We start from the raw sequence: 21915 nt of genomic DNA, 5'->3' as shown, positions 1-21915 counted from the left end.
ACAGAAGGGTGTAATGCATGTCACTTATTTTCTCTTATGGGCAGTGCAGATACCTATACTTAAGCTGTCACCTTAGACATGATTGTTTATCAATGTTGTCTTGAAGCATCCTAAGTATATTCATGACTCCCCATAATACATACAGAAAATATGTGTATCATTGCACAAGAGACAGGATGGGTGACTAATTCACTGACCATTACTTTCTAGAAATCTGGGTTCAAGTACTACATTTTCACAGATGAGGCAAAGGATGTATATTACAAAACACACCCGTCTCCTTGGCATGGTGACAAATGCCTGGCATGTATTTAAAGAGAAGATTGGGAAGGTGATTCAGTGATCAGAAAAGCAAACTGCAATGAGATTTAACAGTTCTGTACTGAGGATTCCCAAGGGATATTTTAAGATGTAAATGTCAACTCTATATCTGCATTGAAGAGGACATTCCTGAAAACTGGGCATTAATACATGGATTCCTCTACAGTTACTGGGCAACCATAAGTGTTGCCATGAAAGTGAAAAATGGGTAAGCAAATCAATTTAATTTTTAATTGTATTTCTCAAGGCACTTAAATTTACTTCACTATTATTAATAAAGTAGCTGAAAATGTATGTGTCCTGCAATGTCTTTTCATATGAGGATGATGAACCTAATGCATACTTTGCCTCTCTAAATTCTCTCCTGCACTGTAATCAACATCAGGGGTTTTATTTACATTTCTATGGCTTTTTCATTCCAAATCTTGCTCACTAACTTAGTCAATTAGTGCATGTCATTGTACACCAAGGCCAAGGAGACGATTTTTTAAAATGCAACATAGAAAATCATTAACCCTCTTACTTTCTTGTTACAGTTGGAAATTTCACATATTTTCATGGCAAATTCAGTTAGACAACAGTAAATTTCCCAAGGAAAGTTTAGCTATGGCATGTTGCCAAGCTAATTGTTTGGCCAAATACAGGAACAAGATGAACAAGCCAAGTAATCATCCTAGAACACAGTGGTCCCAAAGAAAGCTCTGTGTTTACAGGGACCTGCATCTTCCAAAGTTAATTTGGAAAGGTTTCCTACTGTGTATTTCAATAGAAAACAAAATGCATTTTCTAATTTACTTTCCCTGAATAAGAGTCTTAAGATGTTGACAAGTGCTGCAAATGTCATCTGCTTGGGATGTGCCCTGTATACAGCGATAATACAGGAAATTTCTTGCAGAAAATTCTAAAATCTTAAACACTAATCCAAAATCAATGGAGCTCCCTCTGCAGAACTGGGTGGTTTGTGGGTTTTTGGTTGGCAGTTGTGTGGTTGTTTGTTTTTTTTTTTGTCCACCCAAAATGTGCTATTGTGTATTTTTTTTTTTTCCTCTGGAGAGAAGACAGAAGTAGCAAAAAAATTGGCACACATCCATGGGTAAGCAGACTAGGGCTTCAATTTATTAACCAGCCCATCACACTTAGAGCTTAGGAAGTAACTCATTGTTTCCAAACAAGTTCAGATTTTTTTTTTCTGGAAATCTCAGCTGTGGAAAATCTGTATGAAAATCCCATAACATTATATTGTTAAGCACCTGGTAATAGAGAATTCTACACCACTGTCTCTTGATAGATAAGGCTGGACTCAGAGCTTGGTAGACTAAGTGATGGGTCAAACCTGGCCGCCTTCTTAAATATGTATGATTCTTCCTATTCTTTTAAAAATTCGTCACTCATAAAGCCAAAAATCTTCTTGCAACCATCTTCCCTCCCTGATAAGCACTCCAAACCCCTGATGCACACACCTGTCTTTTCTGTGGTGATTTTGCTTTGTCCTCTTGTCACTGTGCTTATTCCACATATTTATGGCATTCTGATTCTAGCTTCAGGTAGCTTTCATTATTCAGAATATAAATTTTATTTAGATACATAAATGTATACATATAAAGTATATTTTCCTCCATTATCTCTAATTGTGTCACTTTTAGACACAAAAAATGTATCACGGGTGCAGGTTGAGATATTTACCTGAAACTGGGCTAAGCAGTGTGCTAGGCAGATGGAGCTCAACTTTTGTCACTGGTTGGCTTTTTTGTTTTTTCTTTAAGATTTTGCCAGTGTAAAAGATGTCTTAGTTTTAATAGTAACCCTGAAGAGATTTGACTTAAAATGTGATGGGCTCATATATGAGAAAATAATATGGTCTGCTGTCTTCAGTGGCCTTAAGGAAAGAAAGAATTTGGTGCCTATTGCTCAGGTTGGCACTTAAAAGAGTAAGAAACACTGCCAATAACACATTTGACCTGAGGATATAACCGTTCTTCAGAAACACTGATAATTAGTCTCATGCTACTCTTCTGTGTTGTTGGTGCAAGCTTTTTTATGCTCATTTTACAAAATACAGTGAAATGCAGAAGGTTACCCTGTCACTCCGAGAGCCTTCAAATCAGTGGCAGAAATAGAAATGGTACTGCCCTGACCCTTACCTATTGTCAGGGCCCATTGCAGGACGGAAAACCTGAGATTTTGAGTGATTCAGAGCATGAGTGTGACAGTGTCATCATTCCAAGGGTCCTGTTGAAAACAAAGGGAATACCAAGAATGGACTGTCTAAAGTTGTCTCAACAAAATCAGCAAGGAACAAGCCTAATGCCATCTGATTTTTTTTTTTTTTTTTTTTTCCCTGAGAAGCCCATGTTCTGTTTCCTGTGAAGCCTGAGCAAGATTTAAAAAAAAAAAAACAAAAAACCAAACCATTCAGTTCAGGTCAGCACTGTATTATTTATTAATGTACTCAGCATACAAAAGGATAAAGTCAAAGCAGTAAGAGTATTTTCTTGGTTTGACCTGAAAATTCCCCTTTCAAAACAACGAAACAAAACAAAACAAGCATCCCCAAAATAAATTTAAAGAACATAAAGCAAGAGCAATAAGGTACTCCAGGGAAAGTTTTATAAGTCCATTACTATACACGCTTCAAGGCCTTAAGGGGAAAAAGGCCTTGTTGATGTGCTTGGAATAGCTATGGAAAATATGCCCACTTGTGCTTTACTGCATAATTAAATGCTCTATAAATTATTGATGTACCATGATGGGACACGAGATAATACAAAAAAAAAAAAAAAAAAAAAGTATCCCATGGAACAATTGCTTCAAACCAGTTGTCTCCTTCCTCAGATTAGCTGATGTTTTCACCTCCTGAAAGGAAGCTAAATGACGTATGAATGAGGGAAGGAGCAGACAGACAAAAGCATTGCAGTTACTATTTTGCTGCTGTGTGTTTTAAAGCATTAAATTGCCACAGAGAGTGCAGCTTGGGTGGAAAAGTTTATTTTCAAAACTCAGTTTCAGTGAGAGGATATTTTGAAGGTATCACAGTCTTGCCCTGAATTTTATTTTTTATATTCTCTCCTGGAAATCATTTGACTTCTGAGAAATACAGGGAAGGGCAAGAAAATAAAATGAGTTACAGTCATTTGTGCTCAGAAAACTTTCATCATAAAGGATTTGCTAGAATATATCTTGCTGTTTTCCACAGGATACAGTCACAATTGTCCACATGTTATCCATGGCCTCTGACATAAACAGTCAAGAGATTCAAATCCCCATGAGATTTCTTTTCCTTAAGTTTGTCATAGAAAAACTTAATTTTTTAGATAATATTTTCAAAAGGAAATAAAAATATTTTTCTTTTCAGATTGCTTTTAGCTAAAATGTCCTTGTAATGGCTAAATACAGTAGTATTGTTTTCTGACGAATTGACTTTTGAATCACAGACAATGGAGTGCATTTCTCTGTAGCACATTTCCTCTGGAGATCTCTGTTACCAGGGATCTATTTTGTTTGCTTCTGGATATGGGACCCTGGAGACTCATAGATAATGTGTTGATTATTGTCTGACTGCCTATGAGGTTTTTCAAGGACACCGGGGATATTTTGAAAGTAGTCCAGAGAATATGGTCAGGCAAGGCAATGAAGACAGATGAACTGCTTATGCATTGCAATAGCTGAAAGAAGAGTGTTATTAAAATTGGAAAGACTTCTAATAATCATTCTAGCAATGATTTACCTGTGCCCTATGAAAGAAACAAATATGTACATGCCTATATTGTGAATTTCATAATTTGTTATTTTGGTGATGAACATCAAAATAAAAAGTCAACAATTCAAAATGCATTCAGTGATGAAAAAAAAAACCCCAACCCAACACATGCACACACAAACGCACAGACAAAAAACCCAACCAAAAAAGAGAGGGTAACTTTGTCTTGTTTTTATGAACACATGTGAAAATGACAGAATTTCCCTAAATTTTCCTTCTGTGCTTTACTCTTCTCTGTAACAGATGCTGACTGTACACATCGCAGGGGACAGACACTTGGCTTTCAGCACTGAAAGCATGGGGACCTATGCTGGTCTCACAAACACTTTTGAATACTTACCATTCTTGCTGTGGCCATCTGTCAGTGATACCCAAATTATTCTTTTTTTGTTCAGGTGTTTTTAAAAATCCCACCCTTTTATGAAAAGAAATAATCACCATCTGCCTTTGTTTTCTGACAAAAACTAAATGGACTAAATATATTACATAGTAAAAAATGGAGGGTCCTTCTGGATGACAGCTTTTGAGAATTCCATTTCAGGGACAGAGAGGAAAATTGAAATGAAAAACTAAAAAAAAACCCCAAAACCAAAAAAAAACCAAAAAAGAAGCCCAGCATTTATTTGCTGTAATTCTAACACCCCCCTTTTTTTTAACAGTGATTTAGGAGAAAGAGGGGTAATTAATGTTCTTCAGGTGAGTTGGAAATAAGATCACTGCAGCGCCAAATGCTCAAAGCCCAAGGAGAGGAGGGAGGAGGGAGTGAGGACTGCAGCAGTGCTGAGCAGCCGGAGGGTTTCATGTATCAGTGGTTCATTCAGCACAAGGAAGCACGAAGAAGATAAGCAGAGATGAAAATGAGATAATAGTGGCTTTCCACATGCATGTCACAAGAAAAATAAATTATCCTGGACACATTTTGAGGATGGGGGGGCAAAGCAGAAGAGCAAACTCTTGACTGGAGTTTGATCTCATGAGTGCAGGGCTGAAGGAGAGCAGAGCCTTAGTTTCTGGATTCGGGAGGCTGCAGGCAGCAAGCCTGAGATGAATTTTCTGTAACACCCATGTGAGCTCTGAGTTGTCACAGGCCAAAATAGTGACCTGTTCTTGATTAAGGAGAGCTGAGAAATTTTACAGTGTCAAGTCATGCACACCCTCTTGGATGAAGTGGGTGGCCTTTTCCTTGGGTTAATTCATAGTAAATATTTTGGTAGCATTTTACACATTCTTACTCCTGCGCACGGGAGTCATCACATCATCTCATGCCATAAATAGTAAAAATTTCCTTTGGATATGACAAAATCCATTTGAGGGCTATTCCTTGTAGCACTTGGTGACAATTATTCCCTGACTTCAAAGTTTGCAAAGGAGGGTTGTTGTGAATTGATTCACTAATAGTTTCACAATGTCATTGTCTTTCATGATGTCATTGGCAGAACAACCAGGTGTGGGTCAAGAATTATAAAGCGCTGTTGAGTTAGTGTAGTTTTGTTAGTAGTAAGCTGAAAGTAAGTCACAAAGAGTAGAAGAACAAGTCCTGGAGTGCCAGCTCTGCCAAAAACTTTACTGGATGCTTAAATGGAGGAAAATGCAAGTTTAGGTGGTGTCTCATCAAGAGAAAGTCTGAAGATTAGTAACTAACTTCAAACTCAGAAAACAGCAAATTGTTTATTATAGCAAGAGTTTATTTTGCCTGTCTCTTTGCTGATTCTTGCCTTTAGCTGCCTAATGGGGTTTTCTGGGTAAGAGAAAAAGATTAAGTGAAAGAACTCACTCCTAATGAGCTACAGGTAATTGCAGAAATAAGTGATCAAAATGAGATCACTTCTTACTGGAGAAGTGCAGGATTTTGTCCTTCCTGACAGGTTAGAAGACTGAAGTCAATCCAAAGCAGCTTTTCGATGCCTAAACTTTCACTGACTTCACTGGAAGTACGCGTGGGAGAGCTGAAATTAGATGACAAACACTTATTCAGTTCCTGACTTAACAGTTTAAAGGAATTATTTCGCTTCTTGTTTGGAGAAGGTGATTTCATAGAGACATCTCTATTATGGCCTGCACCACACTGTCAGAAGCAGGTCCTACATAAGAATATACTTGTTCTTTAAACAAAGAGGCAAAACCTGAATTAAGCCTAGGACCTTTGTGAAAAGGAGTGATACACCAAATCGTGTCTTCTTGTCACAGAAAACGCTCCTGTCCAGGGCTCTTCAGGTGACCTTGGATGTGTTCCACAGTCCTGACAATTTTAGGGTGTGTTGTGTTCTCTGTAGAGTTGCCCCCAACCAAAAGGTGAGTTTAATCCCTTGCCTGCCCTGTGCCTGCGTCCTTATTTGCTCCTGGGATGGATGCTCAGGAAAAGCCACCAGCTGTTGGAAGAACTCACCACTGGCTGACCCACGGTGACAAAAACAGCAGACGTTCTGATGAGGATAGATGAATTGGCTTGAAGGGCTCAGGTGTTCCCAGGTTGTGGCAGGCTGCTGTTTTTTAATGCAGACACATGAGGAACAGATTTCAGGGTGCAAATGTGAGTAATCACGTGATTATATGAACAGTTTGGGGTTTCTTTTCCTCTAGGGCCATGGATAATTTTAGCTATGAGATTGATCTGGGGTCAGATGAAGAATTTGCCCTAACCCAGCACCCAGTACTTGGTCTTCTCAGAACCATAACGTGCTGGTGAGCAATGAAAATACATCTGAGAGCCAGAAACAAAATATATTTATAAAAACATATGACTTTGACAAATGATTTCTTGCTCTGGTTCTGAAAATCCAACACCTACCCTTAAAAGATGCCTTAAATGTCCAATTCTTACACTTTGCCAATATCGAATTTATTAAGAAGGAAAGGGCAGCCAAAATTGGGGGTGTGAGTTTAAGTTTGTTTCTGTTTCCAGCAAGTCTAATCCCAGACTGGGGACGAAAATGTTTGAAATATTATGGAATGAAGAAATTAATGTATTGAGCTGGAAGAAATCTGGACATAAATATCTTGGCTTCTATGTAGCATTCCTCTGCATTGGATCCAGGTTTCTGTAGCCTCAGCTGGAACTGGAACATTACAGAGATGTGAAGCTTCAACATGACCCTATGCTTGGGGATCATGTGCAAGGCTGAAGCCCTCTTTAGTCCCAAATAAACCAAAAGCTCAGGATAAGACTGACTCAGAGTATGAAGAACTATGAAATACTTGCTTGTCCCGTGGTGACTGTGATTCGAAGAAGACTAATTGATTCAGGCCTCTTTAATTGCTGAAGAAGCAAAGAACAAAAATATTATCTCTTCCCACAGGAGTGCACAGCTGTTGCCTACATACCTTTAATTCTTTACTTATTGAGAGGTAGATGTTTTTCAAAATTACCCTGCACAGGTCTTTCAGATGTCTCTTTAATTTTCTGATTAAATGACTAATCTATTGCAAATCATCTCTTAAATTATTTTATCTTCTCAGATTTCCTCCATCCTTCAGCGATCCTTTCTGGGCACATGCATCAAGAAAAATAGTACTGAATATCTGCAATTTGGGCTAGAATTAGCTTGTAAGATATGCTGCAGAAATATGCTTTAGATAAGGGGAAAACATTTAAGAATTAATTCTAGGTTTCTGTAGATAAGATATTTACTCTCCATCCTCCCCTAAGCATTGAGGAATGAAAACTCAAAGAATGTTAATTTTTAAGATAGTCACCATTGAAAATACAATTTTTATTTCAATCACTGTCCTGCTCCAGATAGGATCGGTTTTAAAATTCTTGTTTCCTGGAATGTGGCTAGTTTTCCAGTTAAAATAATCAGGAAAATGTGTATATATAATAAGAAGGAATAAATAAGAGTAGAGAAAAAGTGCTGCTGCTGTACTGCTCTCAGGACACAGCCACAGAAATTTCACAGGTAGTTATTATTGCATTTTGCATTCTGTTGGAAAGAGATAGTTTTGAAATTTTAATGATGCTCAGATAGTAGATGTGAGTAGAGCTCCAGCATTTATAAAGCAGGTAGTAATCTTCCCTTCAGTTTGATGGTGTTTGCAAAGTTGATCAGCCCTCCCAGAACAAATCACTGGAAAAACCCTGTATTTCACATTGGTTCATAGGGCCACCACTCTGGATGGTGCAATTGGAGGAGCAAAGGATAAAGAAGGGACAGGGAATGCCTAGGACAAAGGAAATTTCAGAAGGAATGTATATAAAAGAAGAATTTATTGCTGGTGTGATTGAAATATTAACAGTCTTATCCAAGAAGCAACTAATAGTTTCAGACCTAACAATTATATAAGAAAGAAAAGTACTTCAAGAAATGTAGGAAAAGCTTCAATAATAATATAATAATGATAGCTATTCAATTACAATTATTAACCTCACCCTGTTTAGTTACTAGAACCCTTCTGCCTCCCTCTTTCCCTCCTCCTCTGAGTCCTAAGGTTGGTGGTTTTGTTTTGGTGGTTGGTGGTGAAGGGGGAGCTTCGGCCACTGCCAGCACTGGAAGTGCAGGGTGTTCATGGTGGTGTTTTCCTCTCCCTGATTTCAAGACACCCATGGGGCCACATCTGTGTTTTTGCTAACGTATTTTTACACCTTACTCTTTCTTGATTGCTGTGCAGCTCCAGGTTACATCTGAATATACGACAGATGATGAACTTTACATGTGTCAGAAGTACTCACTCTCTGTTCTCTCCGTTACCCCTAAAGCCAGGTTTGGCTGGCTCCAGCTTGTCTACCTTGTGCAGGTTGTAGAGATCAAGGAAAGCTCATCTAGGGCAAACCCTTCCTCTGAGGCCTAAAGAGCTCAGTACAAAGCTTTTGCTTTCTTAGTGACAATGGCAATACTGTATTACAGGTTTGCATGGTAATAACCTGTCCATTTTCTGCACTCCATTCCCCCTGTGCAACATTCAGTTGTTGAATTAGGGATGTTTGCAGGCACATCCTGCTCATCCTTTTAGTATCCTCCTGTGGGCTTGATGTGAATTTTCTTTATAAGAAACCTTTCTATCAGGCATAACTCAGGGGAAGGAAAAATCTTTCAGAGAAAGTTGACTTAAACCAGTTTTTTTCTTTGTTCTTTAGATCTCCCAAATTAACGGTGTGCTCCATCTCTTAAGGACCAGCTTGAGAAAAAAGGGGAGAAAGGGAATTCACTATGTTTGACACATATGACAAAATCCATAGAAAGGCCAGTCTTCTTAAATGTCTGTAGGAGACCAGGCACATGAAGGTGCTCATGAGGTTGGAATCTTATTTAAATTAGTTGGCAGGGAAACACAAATAAATCAGATTAGACAGGTCAACCTACTGTTCCTATCATTTTAAATTAAATAAGCTTTCTTTCTGTCTGTTGAAGATATTGCAAGGTGTCCAGTGATGAGTCACTTCATCTCAACCACCCACCCAAAGAGGAGGAAAGACAAAATGCAGATGAAAGGGAGCACGGCTCACAAAGAGCCTGTGAGTATTGAGCAGGGCTTATGTGAAAAGCCCTCATAAATATAACTTTATCATAGCATGGTTCTCATAAAATAGTCTAGTTTGGAAAATAAAATGGTCAATCCAACTGTAAAATTATGCTGATTTTTATTCTTTTATTATGCTCACGGTCCTCTCTCAGGCAAGCCTATGCTAATTCCAGCACTGGCATCTTGCTCCCGCTCTACCAGCACAGCCGGGCTGCTCCTGCCAGCGTGGGCTCCGGGATGGCCGTGCACCCACCCACCCTGGGGCAGGGGCACTGCCCCACCCATGCACCCAGGCTGTCCCTCTTCTCCCACCACTTCCCCACCGGGATGTTCGCCTCCAGCCAGCCGTTCCTCCGGCATCCTGCAACAGCTCAGGACTGCCAGATTTACCTAAACAACTCGTGTCTTACCTCTACTTGGGCATTCTCCTAAAGATGCTTTACACAGGGCTGTCTGTAGGAAGAAAGGGACCCAAATCAGGAAAGTGGCTTGTGGTAGTGACACTTCCTCTCCAAAATGTGTTTTTCTTGTGCGCTGGTGGAAGCAAAGTGCTGTGAGACTGTGACCTGGCCCTGAGGAGGTTTGTAATCTCCCTCTCTGTCAGCTTCTCTGAGCTTTTCTTCTTGGGACTGTTTCTGGCTGAAAGGCAATTGTGGTATTCATCCCACCAGCAACATTAGGGAGCTACTGTTCTTTAAGCTTCAAACCATGGAGAGAAGCACATGATGGAAGGTCCTTCACAAACAGAAGCTGTTTTTGAGGAGACAAGATGTAGTTAGCAGCTAAGGAGTTGCATAAAGGAGCACGCAACAGGCTATGTCCTGAGAGCAAGCATCTCCCAGTGCTTGTGCATCTCTTCCAGGGAGGCCTGGAATAGAGGGATCCCAGCCTGCACCATTATGATGATCAGGTAATTCAAAAATGTGGGAAGAAATGTGAATAAAGAGGGCAGATAAAAACACTTAGCAGGGCTAATACACAAGAGGAGATACTCTACTGGTATGGAAGTGATGAAAAATACTACATTGTCATCCTAGTTTTGTCTACAATGAAGAAAAATATCAAGGCTGATATTGTGCTGTCTTTACTTGGTACTGTGTGGATGTCCCCAGTAGAACTTAGGGTGCAAATTTCAGAAGGAAATGTGTTTCTGGAATGAGGTGAAGAAGGCTTATGAGGATAAAAGTGAAAAAAAAATCATAGAATTGATTACCTCTGATACTCTGAGAACAAGAAATAAATTCTCTTATCAAACACTGCTCATCAAGATGGAGGAAATCTAATAATCCTCAAGAGAGTCAGGTGGTGACTGGGAGCAAACCCTGCTGCTTTCTTTTACCAGTGAATACTGGCAATCAGTGGTGATGGGATGCACCATTAGAATCAGGGAACCTTACATACAGTAGGTTTGTGACTGCACTTTCTTTTTTTGCCACGTGCTAAATATGAAAGCTCCTATGTTCTTACTCAAGACCCAGTGACTGTGCTGCAGGTTTGACAGCTGTATCCTGTTACTTGCCCATCTAAATGCTTTCAAGTCATTGTTATGACCAGTGTGCTAACAATCAGGCGGAATGGCCTGTGCCCTTTCAGGTGTCTATTTCCCTGCAACAAACCAATTCCTTGCAGCAGAGAAGCACCATGTGACCCACAGAAATCATGAGGAAGCTTTAAGAGTAATTGGGTTTTTTACTTGTTATTTCAATTAGCCTGCTGAAGGCTGACTGGACAAGGTGCTGGGATAGCATCAAACACAACATTTGCAAAGATGTGCTTTAGACTAGGCTGTGTGAATGAAATGCAAGATTGAATGAATGGAATTGCCTCCAGTCTGGATAATTATTGTAGCACTGTTTATGGCATTCAGTGAAACAAGGCTATATTAGGGTGACACTTTGGCTCTGGCAGGGTATCTCTAGGGGACACAGAATAACAGCCATTGCAGTGGGGTGTATTTCTCTAACCTGCTTGCTGATACAACCCCTAAAAGTGATTCTATCACATCCACTAGAACAACTTCTACTGGTGTAACTGCTGAAGGATTAATTCATGCAAGGAAAAGACTCTGCGGTCTTGTCTCCTCTTCAGCCTTTTAAGACACCAGCATCCAAAGTCCATGCCTCCTTCTGAGGCTCAAAAGAATACTTCACACCTAAGGGCTCTGATCTCTGTCTAGGTTGTCAAAGTCTGGCTCCTGATTATTTGTGAATTTTTCTTTGATCGTGAGTTATTACAGAATTATTTTATAGACAACCAGTGGCCTAACTCGTTCCCGTCCCTCACTAGGAGCCCTTGCATTTGGCTGTGATGAAGTTTTACCATATAATTTGAAAATCAAGCATGAAAAGGATTAGAAAAGCAGTCAGACATATTTTCCCTATTAATGGGATTTAGCAGTTAAGTATTAAAGCAATCAAATCTTTAATCTTTCATTTATGTTATTATAATCTTAAGAATGACTTTTAAGGTGGAAAAAGAAAAGAAATCACTATATACGTTGGGTATCAGCACTTCCCTAAGGAGTTACTTTCTGTCCTTGCAGTTTTCTTCCACCTGACATCTATAATTTTTCCTTCTAATAGATAGAATAGGAAATGCAAAATCATTCCTTAAAATGGCTTTTTCTTCAGGAAATTGTTTTCTCTTTGTCTGTGCATATGTAGTGAACAGCCCCCTTCTGCTCATGACAGAGGACTGGCTTTGCCTTTGAAGTGAGGTATTTTAGTGCCCAGATGTGATATATGTGCTAAAGTTAATTTGTGTTATCAAATTATAAAGGGTAAATGTTAACTGTATAAATATGAGTGTTAAAGATGTGCTCAAACTAACATAGGTAAAGGTAAAATGTAGAAACCAAAATGGAAAAATTTCCTCAGCTTGGGAAGCACAGGAGGGACACGAGGAAAGTATGATTGGAATTACCAGAGAGGGGGCCTTGAAACTATCGCTGCCGGGAATCCCTGAAAAGAGACAAAGGACAACGGAAAACGGAGATACAAGTCCGGAGACCAAGATAATCACTTCAGATGGATATCTCTACTCATCTCCGTCGAAATTAACATATCCACGACACACCCGGGCTCGGCCATCAGCTGCATTGTTCCACCCTACCGGTCTATTCAGACTCCCGATACCGGGACTTGCATGATTAATGAAGACGCCTCGGAGAGGATAACGTCAGAATCTCGGACTTCACTCCGCGATCTAGTGTATAAAAAAGGGTGGCTGGAGACCAAAATTGTGAACTTGGGGGGATACCAGGCTGGCAGAAGCTGATATGCATGTTCACCCAGCGGCGATCCCGGGCTCGACGCTGTCCTTTTAATTGTGGCTTTCTGAGACTGATATTTTGTCTCACAATAAAATTCTAAATTTTTGATACATCGAATTTGGTCAATTTATTTATAACACCAGAGAATAGCCAGATTTTTTAAAAGGCTGGGAATTTGGGGTGCTGAACTCCCTTGAAAGTGACTTTAGTGTCTCTATAAAGTGTTTATAGTCTCAGTTGAGGCTCACGTTATTTTTTGAGATCTTGCCAACTGCTAGACTGAAGCCATTGGAAACTCATTTTCTAAATTACCCCTTTTAAAGGCCACCCAAGCCAACAGGAATTTTGTCTCTGTTATTGATTTATTTAAAATGAACTTAATGAGCCTAACTGTGGTTTTCAAAGGTAGTCATTAATTAGCCAATTTTAACATAAAATGATCAATGGATTGAAGAAGCTAGAAATACAGTTAACTATTAATCGCTCGGATTAGGATATAGCAAACCACGTGAGACTTCCAGTCTGCCTCCTGTTCAAAGGCCTGACCTTGGCTTAGAGGGAACTTCAACAGATCATCTTCGGAACACTGTCGAGGGAAAAACAGTCCCCTGGGAACCATCAGCTCTGGGTGGGGTTTTTTGTTTGTTTGTTTTGTTTTGTTTTGTTTTGTTTCTTCCCCATCTGGACTAACATTCTTCATTGTTATAGCACATTCTTCTTCAGGCTATCTCAAAAAGAGGAAGTCGCGGGCTGACTCAAGCGCTGTGATCTTGGTACCGCAGGCCGTGTTATCCCAGCTCCACGTTCCCCGCCGGAGCCGGGCGAGGCCCCGAGGCCCCGAGGCCCCGGTGTGTGACGCCGGGGCGCGTTCCCCGGTCGCTGTCCCCGCTCCGGGCGCTCTCCAGCTCCCAGCGCCGCTCGCACCTCGCCTCTCGGCCCGGCGGATCCCGTCCCCCCCGCAGGCGCTGCCCTGGCCCCCGGGGCTCGGCAGGGCCGGCGGCGCCTCTCGTGTGTGCGGAGCCCGAGGCCGCCGCCCCCCGAGCCATGGCGCAGGTGGACCCGGCCCGGCTGCGGCGGCAATGGTGGCTGAACAAACACCGCATCGATGGCTACAACCGGGACAAGCAGTTAGGACAAATGGCAGGGCCCTCCGCCTGTTCAAAATGTGCAGTTTGCAAAATTACCTGAGTCTCTCTAGGGGTGGGGTTTTTTATGTATGTATTTTGCCTACTTTCAAGCTTAAGCAGCAAGAGAGACAATCAGTGGAACAGGAAGCGGCTGGCATGCCGTAGCCAAGGACATCCTGGAACTAACAAGCGTTAAAGGATGTAGTAAATCAAGATGTCGTTATGTCAGTAGAACGGACAGCAGAAGCATCCCTTAGTGAAGGACATCTGTAAAGGCTGTAGTAAATCAAGCTGTTGATGTATTTCTATGTATATACATTGCCAGTTTGGAGATAGAGTCAAGGTCCATGTATACTGTAGCTGTATTGTCTTCAATATAATACTAAAAATCACACCTACAGGTTAAAAAGACCGTGCCCAGGTGAAGACCCCTCCCCTAAGCATGCATAGAAGTTAGCTGTGGTTACATAACTTGTATGGAAAGCATTAACCAATCATAGTAGAGGGGCTGTACTTGGAAAGTTAGTAATTCTGAACTTCTATGTATAAATAATAGATTGGAAAGTCTGGTGGGGTGTGCTTTATTTATGAAATATCATTGAGCACCCCGGCACGTGTAACTCTGAAACGCATAATCATTGTATCTCTCAAGTGTGTAATTATTGGCTTGCTGCACACCAGGTAACAAACCAAATTTTGCAGAGAACACACCCACACTGTCTGGAAGAGCCAGCAAAGCCCATCATTGTGCCTGGCAGCAGGGCAGGCCCCAGGGCACCAGCCTTATAGGAGCCCTGCCTGAGCTGGAATAGGAAAAACTGAAAGCCTGACTCTGCTCTGCCCTGCTCTGGAGCCTGCGCCCTGTACTTGATCTTCTTCTTGTCCCATCCCTGTTGATCCAAGTGTTCAGGCTGGATGGGACTCTGAGCAACCTGCTCTAGTGGAGGGTGTCCCTGCCCATGGCAGGGGTTGAAACTAAATGGTCCTTAAGACCCCTTCCAACCCAAACCATATTAAGATTTGATGATTCTGTGGAGCTCATCGGGCCTTCATTCAAGCAGACACAGTTCCTTTCCAGGTGCCAGACTGAGTGGCTTGGTTTAGCAGGGCATGGATTCACAGAAAGCCAGCACATCCTTCCCAATGCTGTCAGAAGTCTCCTCCCATCTGTCTCTGGGACAAAACTGATGCAGGACTGATGTGGGGAAGGGGGGGAGCTCGGGGGCTCACACCGGTTCTGCACCCTCTGTAGACGTACCAACCTCCATTGCTAAGCAGCGCTTACACTAAGTAAAGGACATTTTCAGTGTCTCATGCTTTGCCAGTGAGAAAGTACACAAAAAGCTGGAGGGGGCTTAGCCAGGTCAACATTCTGGAATGGGATTTTGCATCAATCAGTGGGTTGTAGGCAACTGTACATTGTACATTGTACATCACAGGTTTTTCTTGGGATTTTTTAATTTGCTATTATTATAATATTTATTTTATTTAATTAGTTCTATTTATCAATCTTTTATAGTTTAATTGCTATTTAAAGTGTTAATTTTGATTCTCCTTCCTGTTCCACTGGGGTGGGGAGGGAGCAGGTGTGATCGAGTGGCTGCATGGTGCTTAACTGCCATCGGACTTAAACCAGGACAACTGCACATGTTCAATTTCTAAGACTCCTCTGCATCTTGCTTGCATAAATGGCCATGCAGATGTTGTTCGGTTTCTGGTAGAAAAGAAGTGCAAGCTAAACCCTTGTGACAAATTGAATAAATCACCACTAATGAAGGTATGCAGAAGGGGTGTATGTTCTCTAATCTTGGATGATGCTCATACTTTCCAGTGTTGGGAAGGTGCAGGAGTTCCGACAGTGAGGAGTATATATGTTGGAAGTTATTCTTCCTTTGTGTCGTGTTTCCAGGCAGTAGAGCACCAGCACAGGGACTGTGCAGCTATTCTGCTGGAACACGGTGCCAACCACAACCACAGAAGCGTAAGCGGTAACACCGCCCTTCACTTTGCTGTCATGGTTTCTAGCAAGTCTCTAGTGGAGCTGTTACTTGAGCACGGTGCAGATATTGATGCTAAGAATGAAGTAAGCTTGGACTTTGGGTAAAGCTGCTCTTCCCAAGTCAACTTGCCCAACTTCTCTGTTTTTCTAAGAGAGGTGATTTCTCCTTTCAGTTGGGATATGCTCCGCTTACTCTTGCAATCACTGAAAACTGTGAAGAAATGGTCAAGTTTCTTCTTCAAAAAGGAGCTGATGTGAATGTTCAGGAGAACGTTTATAGGTAAAGGATTTGCCAAAAGTGCATGTGGGACTCCTTCACACTGTTTGACTTGGATTGATGGGAGGCATAAGAATGAGCTTTGAAACAAGACCATGAGTTGCCCAGAAGGATCTCCTGTGTGACTTGTGAAAGCAGACCCAAGGTCGGTTGCTCACTTTCTTCAGGGGGTGGTTTCCATGCTGAGGACTGCAAGAAAGCACTGTTTGTCATGCCACATGCCCACACACATGCACACAGGCCCTGAGTCTGCTCTGGGAAGGTGGTTGTCCTGGAGACCTCCTGAGGCCCCACCAACCTGAATTATCCAACACTTGTATGCATTTGGCTGTGCCTTCACTCGGCCTGTAGCAGAGGGGAAATGAATTGTTTGAGGAGCAAAGAGGAATTAAAGTACTGGCTGAACAATGTTTGCAAAAGCTGATGTATTTACTCTCATCTCTTGGATGCACTAGGACCCCTCTTACAGTTGCTATTGTTTCTGGGAATAAGAAAGCAATACAACTTCTTCTTCACCATGGTGCTGGTTTTCCTGAGTCAAACAGACTCTACCCATGTCAAGCTTTCTCCAAAATGGTTCAAAATGATGTGTAAGTGTTTTACATCATTGTTAGAACAACCACATTCTCCTAATGTCTGTGCTGATGTACGTCCCTTTTTTGTAACAACAGTAATGTTGTTAATGGGTTTAATGAGGTGCTGAGAGCTTTGTAGAAGCTGAGCTCCGTGATGTCTTCTGATGTATCTCTTTCCATGTCAAGAGTAGATTTAGAAGTTGAGGAAAACTTTTTCCCTTGCCCCCAGCTGTCTCTGAAAGTTCACCTGTGTGCTTCCACTGCATTGGCAGCAACTACTTGCCTTTTGTTTCAGAGGGGATATCTCTTCTGAATATCCCCTGTGTGCTTAATTAGGCTGAGGAAAAAAGCCCTCTTTCACAGTGATGGTAGCCAGGGGATGGGTGAATGTACTGCATTATTCCTATGAGAACGCCTTGTCTAGCTATAAACAATTGCCCTTGAACTCTTGCCACTGGATCTTGACTTCATTTCTTCTTCCCCTGCTCCTTCTGGCAACCTGTATTGATGGGAAACAGGAGAGAAGGGAGCTTGTGTAAGCTGTGGTGTAAAAACCCCTTTAAGAATAAAGCATGTTTGAAGATTGCTCTTACAATATGTAGTGCTTATTCCTTCCCTACAGGCTTCCGACACAGTATAAATGTCGGGATAATGCATCATTCTTCACACCAGTCTTGATCTAGAGAATATGTTTAATTTCTTTTCTTGTTTGATTGGGGTTTTTTGGTGTTGTTTTTGGTTTTGGTGGTTTTTTTTGGGAGGTGGAGGTTTTTTTGTTTGTTTTTCTGCTTATTAAACAAACCCAAGCCACAGCTAACCCAGGGTTGTTAGAAGACAACACAGGTCTTGGAATGCAAGCACAATATTTGCTGGCCTCTTGATAACCCACTTGGGAGCTCTATAAACTCTCAGGTCCTCAGACTAACCATGGAAATTTCTACAGCCCCTCGAAGTGAGGACCAGGACTGAGGAGACATTAAGCCATCTTGATGTGGAGAGTAGCTGCACCATTAGCGTAACGTCTAGCCGAGGTAGAAGCATTGGTGGTGTCAGTCTGCCAGAAGACTTGTTAAATTCTTTGGCCTTTCAGAAGGAGAGGGGATGTATCAGATGAGACTGTAGCGGGACTGTAGCAGGGGTGAGTTACTTCACAGATGAGACTAGGCACCTGTGTTGTCAGCATGCCTGTAATGAGGGTTTCAGTCTCCATTACTCTAGGACTGCAGTCTGTTCTGTGCGTGTTTAGCAGTTTTCCATGAACATGGATAGAATGGAACATGCATGGCTTTTGCTCTTCCTGCAGAGGGTGCATGGAAGTCTGGAGGGGATTTTACCTAATGTATCTTCCTCCTTTCTGTATTTAGTATTACTAATGAAGGAATTGGCAGTTCCTGCTATGAGACAGCTCCTGTCATTCCCTTGGAAACACCTGCACTGTCAGAGTCATGTAAGATACTTTGCTATCAAAGAGATGATGAGGAAAATCACTGTGACCTGTAGCAGAATCATACCCAACCAATGGGATGCTGAGCTGGAGGGACAGGCCAAAGGACTGGAAAATAAACACTCAAGGCAACAACATGCTTCTTATCTTACTTCTAAGGTGATGTGCCGAAAGAAGAAGCAGCAGAAAAGAATGACAATGGTCCAGCTGCAAACCAAAATAAAGTGTCTGTGTGCTCTGTTACAGCGCAGCTCAACAGAGGTAATTTCAGATGGCCTAGATGGTTAACTTTGCAAGCCTCCCTGGAGTGAAGCAGATGAGGAACAGAAGATTGAAATAAGCACTCACAGAAATTACACACTTCTTATCTTTTGATAGGAGACTACAAAGCAGAAGGAGCAGAGAAAAAGGAAGACAAACACTCCCTCTTCAATCCTCAGGTACCTTCTCTGAGAGAAGCAATGGGCTTCCTCTGGCTTCCTGGATTCTGGGTTTGTTTTCCTTTGCTGCCTCTGTCACATACTCGTAACTTGGACCTTGATGTGCCACTGCTTCAGACAAGCTGTTCAGTTGGGACTGGGACAAAATGAGGTCCAGCTAATATCCTGGGCCTCCTGGCAGCTGGCCTTCAAGTGGGATTTCTAGTATAGCACAGAGCAGTAAAGTTCACTGTTGGTTACAGTTCTCTGAAAACTGAAAGACTCACGTTATGAGGATTGCTGGTTTTTGCATCACATAGCTTGCTTCTCTGGATGCACGCAGTATCAACTGGTTCCCATACGATCTACAGGCTAGAGATTGATTTCTTCTGCCTAGGTTTTCTCCAGACTGGGCAGGTAGACTTGGTCCTGTTTTGAAAATGATGCTCAGCAGTGATGCCATACGCACTGGCTGTGGTTGCCCTTTCTGTCCTTTCCATCACCTTATCCCTCTCCTAGTGCGTGCTGGCTAAAGCACAAACTTTGAGCAGGGAAGCAGGTGGAGAAGCTGCCTGTGCCAGTTCTCACGTGTGTCTTTTAAATTACACAGACTGATCCTAAAAGCCAAGGAAAAGTGTGGACTGGTCAGTGTCTTCCTGCTGCAAACAGCATCAGACTGGATGCGCACTCTGCTGTAGTGGAGTGCAGCAGAGGTAATTTCAGAAGGACTGAGTGGTTACCTTTGTAAGCCTCTCTGGAGAGAAGCAGGTGGAGTGAAATAAGCACTCACAGAAATGACATGCCTCTTATCTTTTGTAGGTGTCTTGCCAGCTGCATCAGTAGAAGGAGAAAAGGGAGACGATGGGGATTCTGAGGTATCTTCTATGAGGGAAGCAGTGGGGTTCCTCTGGCTCATCTGCGTCTGGCTCCATTATACTTTGATGATGCTCCTGCCACACCCTCCTTACTTGGACCTTAACCAGCTGCTGCTTCAGATAATCTCTGGGACAAAGTGAGGTCTAACTAATGTCGTGTGTCTCCCTATGGGTGACCTCCTTGCTGGATTTCTAGGACAAAGTACCTCTTCCTTCTAGTTACAGTCTTCTGAAGTCCTAGAAGGCTGGCATTGTAAGAATTGCTTTTTTTCCTCCTCACAGATCTCTTTAGTGAATTGTCAGTGTCAAATGGTTGTGTATGACACACATTTCAGGGATTTATTTATTTTGCCTAGGTTCTCTCAAGCTTGGGCATGTGGACTTTGTCTCATTTTGAAAATGCTGCTCAACAACAATGATGTGTGCACTGGCTTTTTTTGCCCTTTTTGTTTTTTTAATCACGTTATCCCTCTCCTTAAGCATATTGGCTGAAGCAGAAGCTTTGAGCATGGAAGTGGGTGCAGAAGCCACCTGTGCCAGTTCTTGTGTGTGTCTTTGAAATTACACAGACTTTTTCTGAGATCGTAAAAGAAGTGCTTGCTGGTGAGCAGCATCCTGCTGCAGTCCAGAAGAGAGTGGGTGCACTCTCTGCTGCAGAGCACAGCGAAGGTAATTTCAAAAGGAATGCATGGCTACCTTTGTAAGCCTCAGTGAAGTGAATCAGATTTAGAAAAAGAGAGTGACACATGTACTATGAGGTCTGACAATCCTCTTACCTGTTTTTATGGGTCTTGCAACCAGGAGGAGCAGGAGAAGATGATGACTCTCCCTGGGATTCTGAGGTACCTTTTCTGAAGGAGACAGTGAGGTCCCTCTGACTCACTGGCTTCTTGGGCTCATTTTCCTTTGATGCTGTTTCTGCCACACACTCATACCTTAGACTTTGACATCCTGCTGCTGCAGACATGCTGTTCAGGTGGGACTAGGATAAAGTGAGGTCATGCTAATGCCCTGGGCCTCCTTGCGACTGATGTCAAACCTAGATTTGCAGTAAGGATAATGTAGTAAAACTCCATGTTTGTTACAGTCCTGTGAAAACTGTGCAAGGCTGGCATTGTGAGGATTCATTTTTCCATCAAACATCTTTCTTCTGTACATGCAGTGAACGTCAACTGGGTTCCCATATGACCTACAGTCTATAGATTTGTTTCTTTTGCCTACATTTTCTGTGACGTGGGCAGGCGTACTTGGTCCCATTTTGAAAACCCTGCTCAACAGTGATGCTGAATGTGCTTGATGTGCTTGCCCTTTTTGTTCTTTCCATCACCTGATCCCTCTTGTTAAGCCTCTTGGCTGAAGCATAGCCTTTGAGTGTGGAAGTGGGTGGAGAAGCAGCCTGTGCCAGTTCTCACGTATGTCTTTTAAATCACGCAGACGGATTCTGAAGGTGAATGGAGAGCATCAGCTGCTGTCCAGCTTCCTGCTGCAAACACCAACAGGTTGGATGCACACTCTGCTGCAGTGGAGCACGGCAAAGGTAATTTCAGAGGGACTAAGTGGTTACCTCTGTAACCCTATCTGGAGTGAAGCAGGTGGAGAAAAGCAGAGTAAAATAAACACTCATAGCTATTATGTGCTTATCTTTTCTTAGGGGTCTTGAAACAAGTGTGGAGAGAAGTGAAAAAGGAAGACAGAGTCTTTCAACCAGCAGGGCAAGAAGTAAAACAGGAAGATGATTTTCCCTGGAATTCTGAGGTACCTTCTCTGAGGAGGACTGGGGGTCCCTCTGACTCACCAGCTTCTGGGCTCATTTTCCTTTGCTGCTGCTTCTGCCACACAGTTGTAACTTGAACCTTGACATGCTGCTGCTTCAGACAAGCTGTTCTGATGAGACTGGAACAAAGTGAGGTCCAGTTAATGTCCTGTACCCCCTTACAGCTGACGTCCACCTGGGATTTCTAGGACAAAGAAGTAAAATTTCCTTCTGGTTACAGTCCTCTGAAGTCCTAGAAGGCTGGCATTGTGAGAATTGATTTTTCCCTCCTCACAGATCTCTTCTGTGCATCCAGTCAATGTCAAATGGTTGCAGATGACCCACAGTTTAGAGACCTGTTTCTTCTGCCTAGGTTCTCTCAAGCTTGGACATTAGGACTTTGTCTCGTTTTGGAAGATCTACTCAAGAGAGTAGCCAAATGCACTGACTGTATTTGCCTTTTTTTTCCTTTCCATCGCCTGATCCCTCTCTTCTTAGGCCTCTTGGCTGAAGCAGAAGCTTTGAGGGTGGAAGGTGTTGTGGAAACAGCCTGTGGCAGTTCTCACATGTGTCTTTTAAATCATGCGGACTGATTCTGAAGGTCAAAGGAAAGCGTCGTCCGATGTGCAGCTTCCTGCTG

Source organism: Hirundo rustica, chromosome 2 (genome assembly GCF_015227805.2).
Source record: "Hirundo rustica isolate bHirRus1 chromosome 2, bHirRus1.pri.v3, whole genome shotgun sequence".
Taxonomy (NCBI): Eukaryota; Metazoa; Chordata; class Aves; order Passeriformes; family Hirundinidae; genus Hirundo; species Hirundo rustica.
The sequence above is the reverse complement of the archived record's forward strand: the minus strand, read 5'-3'. Positions refer to the sequence as shown.